Source organism: Eubalaena glacialis, chromosome 16, assembly GCF_028564815.1.
Source record: "Eubalaena glacialis isolate mEubGla1 chromosome 16, mEubGla1.1.hap2.+ XY, whole genome shotgun sequence".
Taxonomy (NCBI): domain Eukaryota; kingdom Metazoa; phylum Chordata; class Mammalia; order Artiodactyla; family Balaenidae; genus Eubalaena; species Eubalaena glacialis.
The window spans coordinates 87,528,392-87,539,357 of NC_083731.1; the positions used below are offsets into that span (position 1 = coordinate 87,528,392).

General features: G+C 40.2%; 1 protein-coding gene across 1 annotated transcript in view; it reads left to right on the plus strand.

Annotated features, from left to right (window-relative positions):
* SPATA13 (spermatogenesis associated 13) overlaps positions 1–10,966 on the plus strand; it is a 144,735-nt gene that overhangs the window by 33,552 nt on the left and 100,217 nt on the right. The gene's annotated exons all lie outside the window — the stretch shown is intronic.

Genomic DNA, 10,966 nt, shown 5'->3' on the forward strand with positions numbered 1-10,966 from the left:
GTTAAAAATATATTTTAGCTTTAAGAATCTGAGGTTAAGAAATAATCCAAGATATATCGGGAAGAGTCAACAATATTCTTCAAAATGGTATGTTCTAAGATCTGCCAGACCTGCTTTCTCTGCTTTTTCTACCTTTGACTTTTCTGAAACAAATCTAAACTCCCCAGAGTGGATTGAGTGGCCCGTCTTACTGAAGAGCCTGCTTGTTTTATCAAGTCAAGTCCAGCTCTGGCGTTGGAGCATCTCTCTGAGTCCTCAGGTGGTGTCGTGCACTTCCCAGGAAAGGATGGGTGACTTCACTGTTATGGCCCAGCTCCAGTTCTAGGGTGTGTGTGTGTGTGTGTGTGTGTGTGTGTGTGTAGGTCTAGGGTAGGGCCAGCCTGTGTGCTCTGCTGAGTCAGTGTGTCTTGGAACCAGTGACGTTCCCGCCTAAGTTGGGTCTAGACTCCTGGCCTCCTTAAGAAATGAAGCAGTGGACGTCTGAATAAGGAAAGTGGCAGCCTCTTTTGAAGATTCATTTTTTGATGACAAGTCATGGCAAGGTGTGAGGGAGAAGGCTAATTTGTAAACTTGCAGCTTGCGGAATTGGGCTGAATGTTGGGATTTTCCTTTTCTTTTCTTTCTTTCTCCCTTCCCTTCCTTTCCCTCTCCTCCCCTTCCCTTCCCTCTTTTTCCCCCCATACCGGGAGGCATGTGGGATCCTAGTTCCCCCGACCAGGGATCAAAGCCACGCCCCCTGCAGTGGAAGCGCGGCGTCTTAACCACTGGACCGCGGGGGGAGTCCCTCTATTCGTGTTTTCAACGGCTGTCCTCACCCGCCAGCATCAGTGTCAACAGCTCCGCTCACGGTTGAGCCGTCTGAAGGCAGACCCTGTGCCCAGACTCAGCTCTTGAACTGCCGCGTGCCTGGCAGAGTGTCCTGTGCTCATGGATGACGACTGCTCACTGGGACGAGGGACGGTCCATCCGTAAACGCCGTCGTGCTTCTGGCCGGGGGAGGCGCTGGCGTTGTCCAGTCTCGGCCAACTCCTTCCCTCCAGCCTCGCCTTCCGCCTTGCCTTGTGAGATTCTGCGTTGGGCTGGAGGGGAGTGACGTACGTTAACCTCCTCTGGACTTCCTCTCAGGCTAGGATCTTCTGCTCCCAGGGACGGGGTACCCAGAGGAATGGAGAGGATGCTCCGTTCGTCCCCGCTCTCCTCCTCCATCTGCTGGTCTGCGCTTGCCGTGGCTCCACTCAAAATTAGGAGAAGTACTCAGGCCGAGAGAACACCGTCTGCCTTCCTTCTGATACAGAAGTAATCTCGTCGGAGGAAGCAGGAACTCTCCCTGCTTTTCCTAGTCTTTATTTCTAATCTGACCCCTCGTCCAAGGTGCTCACCCTGAGTGGGTGCCGACCCAGAAGCCTTCAAGTGGGACACGGAAGCAAGAATATTCTAGCATTACAAGATCAGTGCCTGCAGGTCGACAGGTCAAAGCGTACAGTACCACTGCCGCTGCCTAAAGATGTCCGAGTTGGTAGCGTGGCTACTTACATTCTCAGACTAGCACATCTGAAGAAGTTTATCACACTGATTTCCTGGGGGCTGTTTCCAAGCCTGCTGAGATTAATTAAATCAAACCGCATGCAACAATTATTCTGAAGCAAAATGGCTTATTAAATTCCGGCGCATATGCTGGATTACTGAATTTGTATTGTCCAACTAGATGATTATGTTTTTGTTTGTTTCCTACTATAGGACTTTAATATCCTTTTTTTTATTTCTGTGGGTGGATACAACCAATCTCTTTTGGTTATTCTTTCTTGCTGGGATGAGGTCTCTCTAGGGAAGAAGGAAATGCCTGCTGTCAGCAGGACAGGACTGTTTTCTAGGCTTTCCTGGAAAGTTGTTTCTGTAGAACTAGGTCTTTCTCTGCCCACAGTGCCTCTGTTTTTCTTGGGCTGCGGATTTTTAAGAAGGCTTTGTGTCAGTGGGAACACTTGTCTTCTGAGATGAAGATAGTGGCCATCTGTGCAGATCGGTCCGGGAGGAACACAAGGTTGGCTCAGCAGGAAGGTTCCTGGTCCCTTGTCACCCGGACCCGGGGCAGCCACTCCGCTGTGTGTGCTTCTGGGTCAACTAAAAAGACCTGGGAAGCACTTCGGTCATTATTGAGAGAGGATTTTTTAAAAAAACATAATGCTATTGAAATCATGTGTGTGTGTGTGTGTGTGTGTGTATTTTACTGTTTCTTCCAAACAGAAGAATTTCTTTTATATGATTGTTTTAAAGAGAGCTGGTCATGCAGTGACCAGTTATTACACAAGACATGCCTGGTTAGTGAACTTTTCTCTTCCTTGTACAAACTCACGGCTGCGGGATTCAGAAAGAATTAACTTGGAACACATTTCTCATGGGCTTTTAGATGGAAAGATATTTCCCCATTGGGAGGATCCCACAGCTTTCTCCTTAGAGGAGTGAGAACTTCAGCCCTGTGTCGGGATCCACTCACTGAGGGCTTGGGAGGAGATCTGGGTGGTTTCGCGTTCCCAGGGCAGGGTGCCATCTGAGTGCAGAAGCCCTTGGAATGCGCTGCCCATTGGCTGCCTTGTGTGCTCCGTGCTGCCTCGGCGAGAGGCAGAGGGAGATGGGGGAGTGGTGGCCCTCATCTCAGACCCTGCGGGACATATCTGAGCACCTGCTGCTTCCATGTGGAGGACCAGATGGTGGAAATGTTACAAGGGTGAGGTGGACGGTTTCAAAGAAGTGGTTATAGAGGGCTGGTAACTACGGTGATGGCCCAGCAGGGAGGTGGCCACACCTGCTTGCTGCTGCTTGACGGGGTATCTACGCGGGAATTCAGACAGACTTCTGGCATCTGTCCTGGGCTCTCTGGCTGAACCTGTCTACGTCAGTCATGCGGTTTGGATGGTCAAGGAAAGGTCTCTGTAAAATACCCAAGTCCTGGTGTTTGGTTGTGTGGAAGACGCAGCAGTGGTGCATAGGTGGTTTTCTTTAGCTGGACTAACATTGGTAAAAGTCAGCATCTGACACAGGAGAGGCAAGTGTTGGCAGAAGAGAGTGGGAATTCGAGAGTTCAGGCAATGTGTAATTGTACTCGTGGAGAGTTTTAAATTCTTATTTAATTTTAAAAATTAAGCTTTTTTATTTTGAGATAATTACAGATTCACATGCATGGTAAAATACAGTGATATTTACGTGATATTGTACAACATCACAACCAGGATATTGACATTCATACGTGAAGATAAATAACATTTCCATCACCAAGAGGGTCACTTGTGTTGTCCTTTTATTTCAAAAGTGTTATAAAATTCGAATCGTACAGTGTGTTAGGTATTGCTTTTCTTACTCAACACAATTCTCTGAAGATGATACTACCCCTTCTTTGGATATGGGCCTTGCATATATGTTCTCTGACTCTGTAGCTTGTCTCTTTAACCTCTTAACAGGGTCCTTTGCAGAACAAAAGTTTTTCAGTTTGATGAGATCTAATTTATTGATTTTTTTCCTTTTATGGATTATGCTTCTGGTGTCAAGTCTAAGAACTCTTTGCCTAGCCCTAGATCTTGAAGATTTTCTTCTGTTGTTTTTTAAGTTTTATAGTTTTACATTTAAGTCCATGACCCATTTGAGTTAGTTTTTGTATAAGGTGTGAGATTTAGGTTGTGGTTTTTGTGAGGTGTTTGTTTGTTTGTTTTTGCCTGTAGATGTCTAATTGCTCCAGCCCCTTTTTTGTTAAAAAGGCTATCCCTCTTCTGTTCAATGCCTCTTGCACCTTTATCAAAAATCAGTTGGGCGTATTTGTGTAGGTCTGTTTCTGAGTTCTCTTTTCTGTTGAATTTAGCTATGTGTCTCAGCCAATATCACAGTCTTGATTACTATAGCTATGAGTCTTGAAATTGGGTGGGTTGATTCCTCCCACTTTATTCTTTTTCAAAATTGTTTTAGCTAGTACAGCTCCTTTCCCTTTCTACATAAATTTTAGAATAATCTTCTCATATCTACAAAAAAATCTTGCTGGAATTTGGGGAGAATTGACATCTTTACTATGTTGAATTTTCCAGTCAGTGAACACAATATGTCTCTCCATTTCTTTCATCAACATTGTGTAGTTTTAAGCATGCAATTTCTGTTCATGTTTGCATAGATTTACACCTAAGTATTTCATTTTTTGGAGCACTTGTAAATGGTATTGTATTTTTTATTTCAATGTCCATGTGTTCATCGCTAGTATATAGAAATACAATAATTATTTTTTTTGGATGTTTAACTTGTATTATTTAACCTTGTAGAGCTCACTAATTAGTTCTAGGAGTTTTTTGGTAGATTCCTAGGGATTTTCTATGTAGACAGTCATGTCATCTGCAAATAGGGATGGTTTAATTTCTTCCTTTCTAAGCTATATGCCTTTCATTTCCTTTTCTTGCCTTATTGCACTGGCTAGAACTTCTCATGATGTGTTGGATAAGAGTGGTGAGAGCAAAGTCCTTGCCTCTTCTTTCTGATCTTAGCGGGAAAGCATCCTGTCTCTTCACCATTAAGTATAATGTTAGCTGTAGGTTTTTGGTACGTGCTCCTTGTCAAGTTGAGGAAATTGCCCTCTATTCCATTTTTTGAGAGTTTTTTTTATGATGACTGAATTTTATCAAATGTTTTTTCTATCGATTGATATGATCATATGATTTTTTTCTTTAGCCCGTTAATATAATGGATTATATTGATTAATTTTCAAACATTGAACCAGCCTTGGATCCCTGGAATAAACCCAAATGGAATAAACCCCACTTGGTCATGTGTATAATTATTTTTATATATTGTTATATTCTCTTCTGTTTTATTAAGCATTCTTATGTCTATATTCATGAAGGATATTGGTCTGTCTGTAGTTGGGTTTTTGTTTTTGTTTTCGTTTGTTTTTGGTGGTGGTGGTAGGGTACTATCTTTATCTGGTTTTGGTATGAGGGTAATACTAGCTTCATAAAATGAATAGAAAATGTCTTCCATTTCCTGGATGACAAAGGGTGGAATTGGTGTTAATTCTTTCTTAAACATTTGGTAGAATTCTTCAGTGAGAGCATTTGGGCCTGGAGATTTCTTCTTAGTTTTGAAATGACATATTCAATTTCCATAAATGGTTACGGTCTGTTGAAGTTATCTATTTCATATTGTGTGAATTGTGGTAGTTTTTGTTTTTTGAGCAAGTGGTCCATTTTGTCTAAGTTGTCCAATATGTGTGTATAGAGTTGTTCATAGTTTTCCCTTATTATCTTTTTTTTTTTTTAAAGAATCAATTTTATTTATTTATTTATTTTTGGTTGCGTTGGATCTTTGTTGCTGCGCGTAGGCTTTCTCTCGTTGCAGTGAGTGGGGGCTACTCTTCGTTGCGGTGCACAGGCTTCTCATTGCGGTGGATTCTCTTGTTGCGTAGCACGGGCTCTAGGTGTGCGGGCTTCAGTAGTTGCAGCACGCGGGCTCAGTAGTTGTGGCTCATGGGCTTAGTTGCTCCTCAGCATGTGGGATCTTCCCGGGCCAGGGCTCAAACCCATGTCCCCTGCATTGGCAGGCGGATTCTTAACCACTGTGTCATCAGGGAAGTCCCCCTTATTATCTTTTTGATGTCTGCAGTGTCGGTAGTGTTACCTTATTTCATTCCTAATATTGGTATATTGTATCTTCTTTTCTTTGTTCTTTGTCAACCTTGTTAGAAAGTTTGTAAATTTTATTACTCTTTTAAAAGAACCAGCTTTTAGTTTTACTGATTTTTGCTGTTTCTCTGTTTTCAATTTCTTTTATATCTGTTCTTGCCTTTATTATTTCTTTCCTTTGCTTGCTTTGGGTTTATTTTGCTCTTTCTCTAGGTTCTTGAGGTGGGAGTTTAGACTACTAATTTGAGAAGTTTCTTATTTTCTTATGTATTTATTTAATGCTGTAAATTTCCCTCAGAGCACTGCTTTAGCGGTGTTCTACAAATTTTGATATGTTGCATTCTCATTTTCATTTTCATTCGGTTAAATGTATTTTTTAAATTTCTCCATAGACTTCCTCTTTGACCTGTGGATTATTTAAAAGTGTGTTGTTTAGTTTCCAGATGTTTAGAGATTTTCCTTTTATCTTTCTGTTATTGATTTCCAGTTTATTCCATTACGGTTGGAGAATACATTCTGTATGATTTCAGTTCTTTAAAAATTTTTGAAGTTTGTTTTATAGCCCAGTATATTGTCTGTCTTGATCTGTGTTCTATGTGTATTTGAGAAGACTATATATATTCTGTTGCTGTAGGGTGGAATGTGCTATAACTGTCTAATCCTGTTGGTTAATGCTGTTAATCCTGCATTGGCGTGTTTTGTTGTAGTGATGTTAATAGTGATTATTTGTTTCTTGCTTTTGTTTTTTTCTGGTGAGGGAAGGGGAATGAGGATTAGACAGTGAAGAATTTGAAATCATATTGTCTGGCAAGAATAAGGAGACTAAAACTCCATATTGCCAATTTAGGGCAACTTTGACAACCATCCAAGGAAAGAGTAGAGTTTATATTCTCTGTTGAAAATGTAGGTACCAGAGGGCCAGTTTATAACATCATTGTTTTAGGATTAGAAAGTCTGAAGAAAACCATGCTTGATCTCAAAATTAGAGGTCAGACAGCTAAAGTTGCTGACCAGGACTGGAGGAAAAGGATATATTTCAAGGTTGTTTACATTACTTCTTGTTGAATAGTATTTATTAGTTAACTGGCTTATTGCTTATTAAGTATTCAATCTTTAATTAGATCTAGAGCAGAGTCATGGGTTATTGACATAAAAGCTATATTATTAATCTATTCTAAAAAGTTTGTTATGTAATTCCTCTATTCCAGACATGGTGTTAGTTCCTGAGAATATAAAAATAAACTAGAGAGACATGGACTTCAGTATTTTTGATTCTCCCACAGAAGAAAAACCTAGAAATCTCATTGGCTTCCACAAAGACTGATTACTGAAAAACATAAGAATAAATTAAACCTTGAAGATTATTTTAGTTTCAGATGCTGCAACTTAAATATGAAAAACAGTACTAAATATGCTGTGCAGGGAAACTATTTTATTACATGATTGCATAGTCACTTTCAATTAAAAGCCTGGCATTTCTTGCAGGTCTCCTGTGTGCCAGGCACTGTAGTGAGTGCAGGAGATCTGGCTTTGCTTAGCCCCTGGTGTACTTTTTCTTTCTTAAGTCTGATTGTTATAAAGATAGAGGCCAAGTATAAATTTCTTAAACCTTATATACATTTTTATGTATTATTTCTTAAGAAATAGAAGCTTCCATGTATACTGAAAATTTTTATTTACATCATTTTTTCAGTAACACAACTATATAAAGAATATCTACATAAGTCATGTTGAATTTAAATACAAACAGATCCGGTATCAGTGTCAATACTGAAGTTACCTCACATCGTTTTGTAAACATACTATTAGTTTAACCTGTTTAACCAGGTATAATTATAGAAGGGCAGCAAAGACCTTGGTCTATTACTTTTCATGTGACACAACAAAAAGTGAGAAAATACAGTTAAATGTATCATAGTATTTGCTTTCTTTTTCCCAATGACATCACAGTTTCCCTTTAATATCTCTTTTTCAGATCACAAGAACATGTTATTCTCCCAGAAAACCAGTTGCTTTGATTAATGGGGCCAGGCCAGTCCAAGGACAGATTAAGCACACAGGAACCTGGCATGATCCCTGGAAATGGTCCTGTCTTCTTTCTGTCCCCTTGGGGCTCTTTAATTTAATCACCGTGTTCTCTGTTAATTCTCTAAAGAAGTTCCATATATCTAAATAAATGGTAGATGATTGGTTGATAATCTATTTTTGATATTTTACTTTTATTTTTTATTTAAAAAAATTTTTATTGGGAATTCCCTGGTGGTCCAGTGGTTAGGACTCCGCACTTCCACTGCAGGAGGCCCAGGTTCAGGGAACTAAGATCCCACAAGCAGCGTGGGACGGCCAAAAAAAAAAGATTTTATTGAAATACAGTTGATTTACAATGTTGTGTTAGTTTCAGGTGTACAGCAAAGTGATTCAGTTATACATACATATATAAACATATATATTCTTTTTTTACATTCTCTTCCATTATAGGTGGTTGACAGACTATTAATTGTTAAAAAATAACAAGCTCATGCTTTATTGTTTATCATTTTATTAATGAGCCTCCTCCTTTCTTCCTAGTATAAAAAGAAGCGGAAAATGGTCTATTCAACTTCTTTGTTATTCCTCAGTTAATCACAGCATGGCGGACATGGACACCGCTGTACTTCCCTGATTCACCATTATTTTTAACTGTGACATTAAGTTCTTAGAGATATTTGGAAGAAAGTGATCAAATGCCTGTATAACAATTCAGGCATGTATCCGTTGGTCTGGCTGATACGGTTTGCCTTAGATAAATCACGTAACTTCTTTGAGCCTTGTTTCCCTGTCTGTGAAGTGAATCTGGCTGATCATAAGGGACCCCGCCTATTTAGTTATGGCTGTTTTCACTGTCATCTCTGGCTGGTCTCTGAGCTCCAGTGGGTAGAGAGCTGTGGCCGGTGGTCTTTGTATCTGTGACAGCCCCAATGTTGCAAATGCGTTTGCCTTTTGGGGCCAGGCATGTAACAGGAGCTATGCAGTTTGGATGGAAACTCAGTAGGTTCTGCCTTTCGGGTCCCAAGGGAAGGTGGCCCGGTGTTAGCAAACTTTCTTATTTTCCAAGAGAATCCAGAAATCTTAATGCAAGTGAAATCTCTCTATTCGTTTTTTTTTTAATGTTTTATTTATTTTATTTAATTTATTTTTGGCTGCGTTGGGTCTTCGTTGCTTCGTGCAGCCTTTCTCTAGTTGCAGCGAGCGGGGGCTACTCTTCGTTGCGGTGTACGGGCTTCTCATGGCGGTGGCTTCTCTTGTTGCGGAGCACGGGCTCTAGGTGCGCGGGCTTCAGTAGTTGTGGCTCGCGGGCTCAGTAGTTGTGGTTCGCGGGCTTAGTTGCTCCGCGGCATGTGGGATCTTCCCGGACCAGGGCTCGAACCCGTGTACCCTGCATTGTCATGCGGATTCTTAACCACTGAGCCACCAGGGAAGCCCGAAATCTCTCTATTCTTAAATATTGAAAATGAATTCGGCTTTTGAAAAAACTCCCCGTGTAGGCCAAAAAGGCATGAGAGCTATGGAATTCAAGCTGAACGCCTGTGGTTGCCAATCCTGAGCGGGCTCTTAAAAACACGTGTTGAATTAGCAGCAGTTCACTGAGATGCTTTATGATGTGGCTGCCACAAATAGAGACCTTTTAGAAACGTCTGAGAAACATGCATCTGTCTTCTTGTAGTAAGAGCTTGTTTTACTCCACAATTATGACATTACTTGTTTTTTTAAAATTTTTTATGTTATATTGAAGTACAGTTGATTAACCATGTTGTGTTAGTTTCAGGTGTACAGCAAAGTGATTCAGTTATACATATACATGTATCTATTCTTTTTCAAATTCTTTTCCCATTTAGGTTATTACAGAGTATTGAGCAGAGTTCCCTGTGCTGTACAGTAGCCCCTTGTTGGTTATCTATTTTAAATATAGCAGTGTGTACCTGACATTACTTGTATATAGTGATTAGTAGTACTAGTAATAACGAGTACTGTAACCAGCACGCTTACCGTGTGCCATGCGGTGCTGGGAGGGCATCATTCTCTGCATAAGAAAGATGCACATATTGAAGATCAGAAAGTTTAAATAATGACCTGAGCTGACACATTCTGTCTAATGGCTGAGCTGAGATTGTAACCCTGTGGTTCATTCTTCACCATTCCTGCCTGTTACCACCTTCTTACTCTATTAAGAATGAATGGACTGCACGCCTGAAACTAACACAACATTGTTAATCAACTATACTCCAATATGAAATAAAAATTTTTAAAAAAAGAATGAATTGGCACCACAGCAAAGCCACCAGCCTCATTTGTTTTTTTTTTTAAACAGTTTTATTGAAATATAATTGACATAAACATACTACTGTATGTAAAATAGATAACCAATGAGAACCTACTGTATAGTACAGGGAATCATACTCAATATTTTGTAATAACCTATAAGGGAAAAGAATCTGAAAAAGTATAGATAGATATGTATAACTGAATCACTTTGCTGTACACCTGAAACTCATACAACTACAATTTAAAAAAAAAAGAAATATAATTGACATACTGTGCCACTCATCCATTTAAAGTGCAGAATTAAATTGTTTTTATTATATTCACAGAGTCATGCGAATCATCCCCACGGTCAATTTTAGAACATGTTCAATGCCCCAAAAAGAAACCCCCATGCCCACTAACAGTCACTCCCCTTTCCCCCCAGACCCCCAATTCTTTGTGCAATTAGTTACCAATAAATAATGACTGTTATAACTGATGGCTTAAGCTCCTTTTAAAGAATGAAGCTGATATTAGCCATATTTTAATATTCATATTTAATATTTATCTAGTATTAACCATATTCTAGTATTTGTTTGAAATAATAGATGATTTGGTTCAGTATATGAAATTTTAACAGCTGATTAGCTGAAATTTTTCCTCATTAAATTCTTTGACAAAGGAGTACTCTTTTTTTCTAATAATTCTTTGGAATGTCTCTGGAAGCTGTTGTAAAAGAATGTAATTTTCCCTTGAGGAAATGCCTAAGGTCATGGGCTCCAGAGTCAGCCGGCCTGGGCCCAAGTTCCGGCACTCACTGGCGCGTGATTTTCCCCGCTTCCTGATTGTCGCCCAGGATGAAGACCTGCGTCCTAGGGCCTTTCCGAGGGTTCAGAGAGGTTCTCCATGAGGGGCACTTCACACAGGAGCTGCGTTTAGTAAGAGCTGAGGGTTAAGTGATTGTGTTCCCGTATTTGTCATCAGTACCTGCTATAGCCTCGCAGCCGATACAAGTCTGAGTGAAAAGTTGCGTTGAA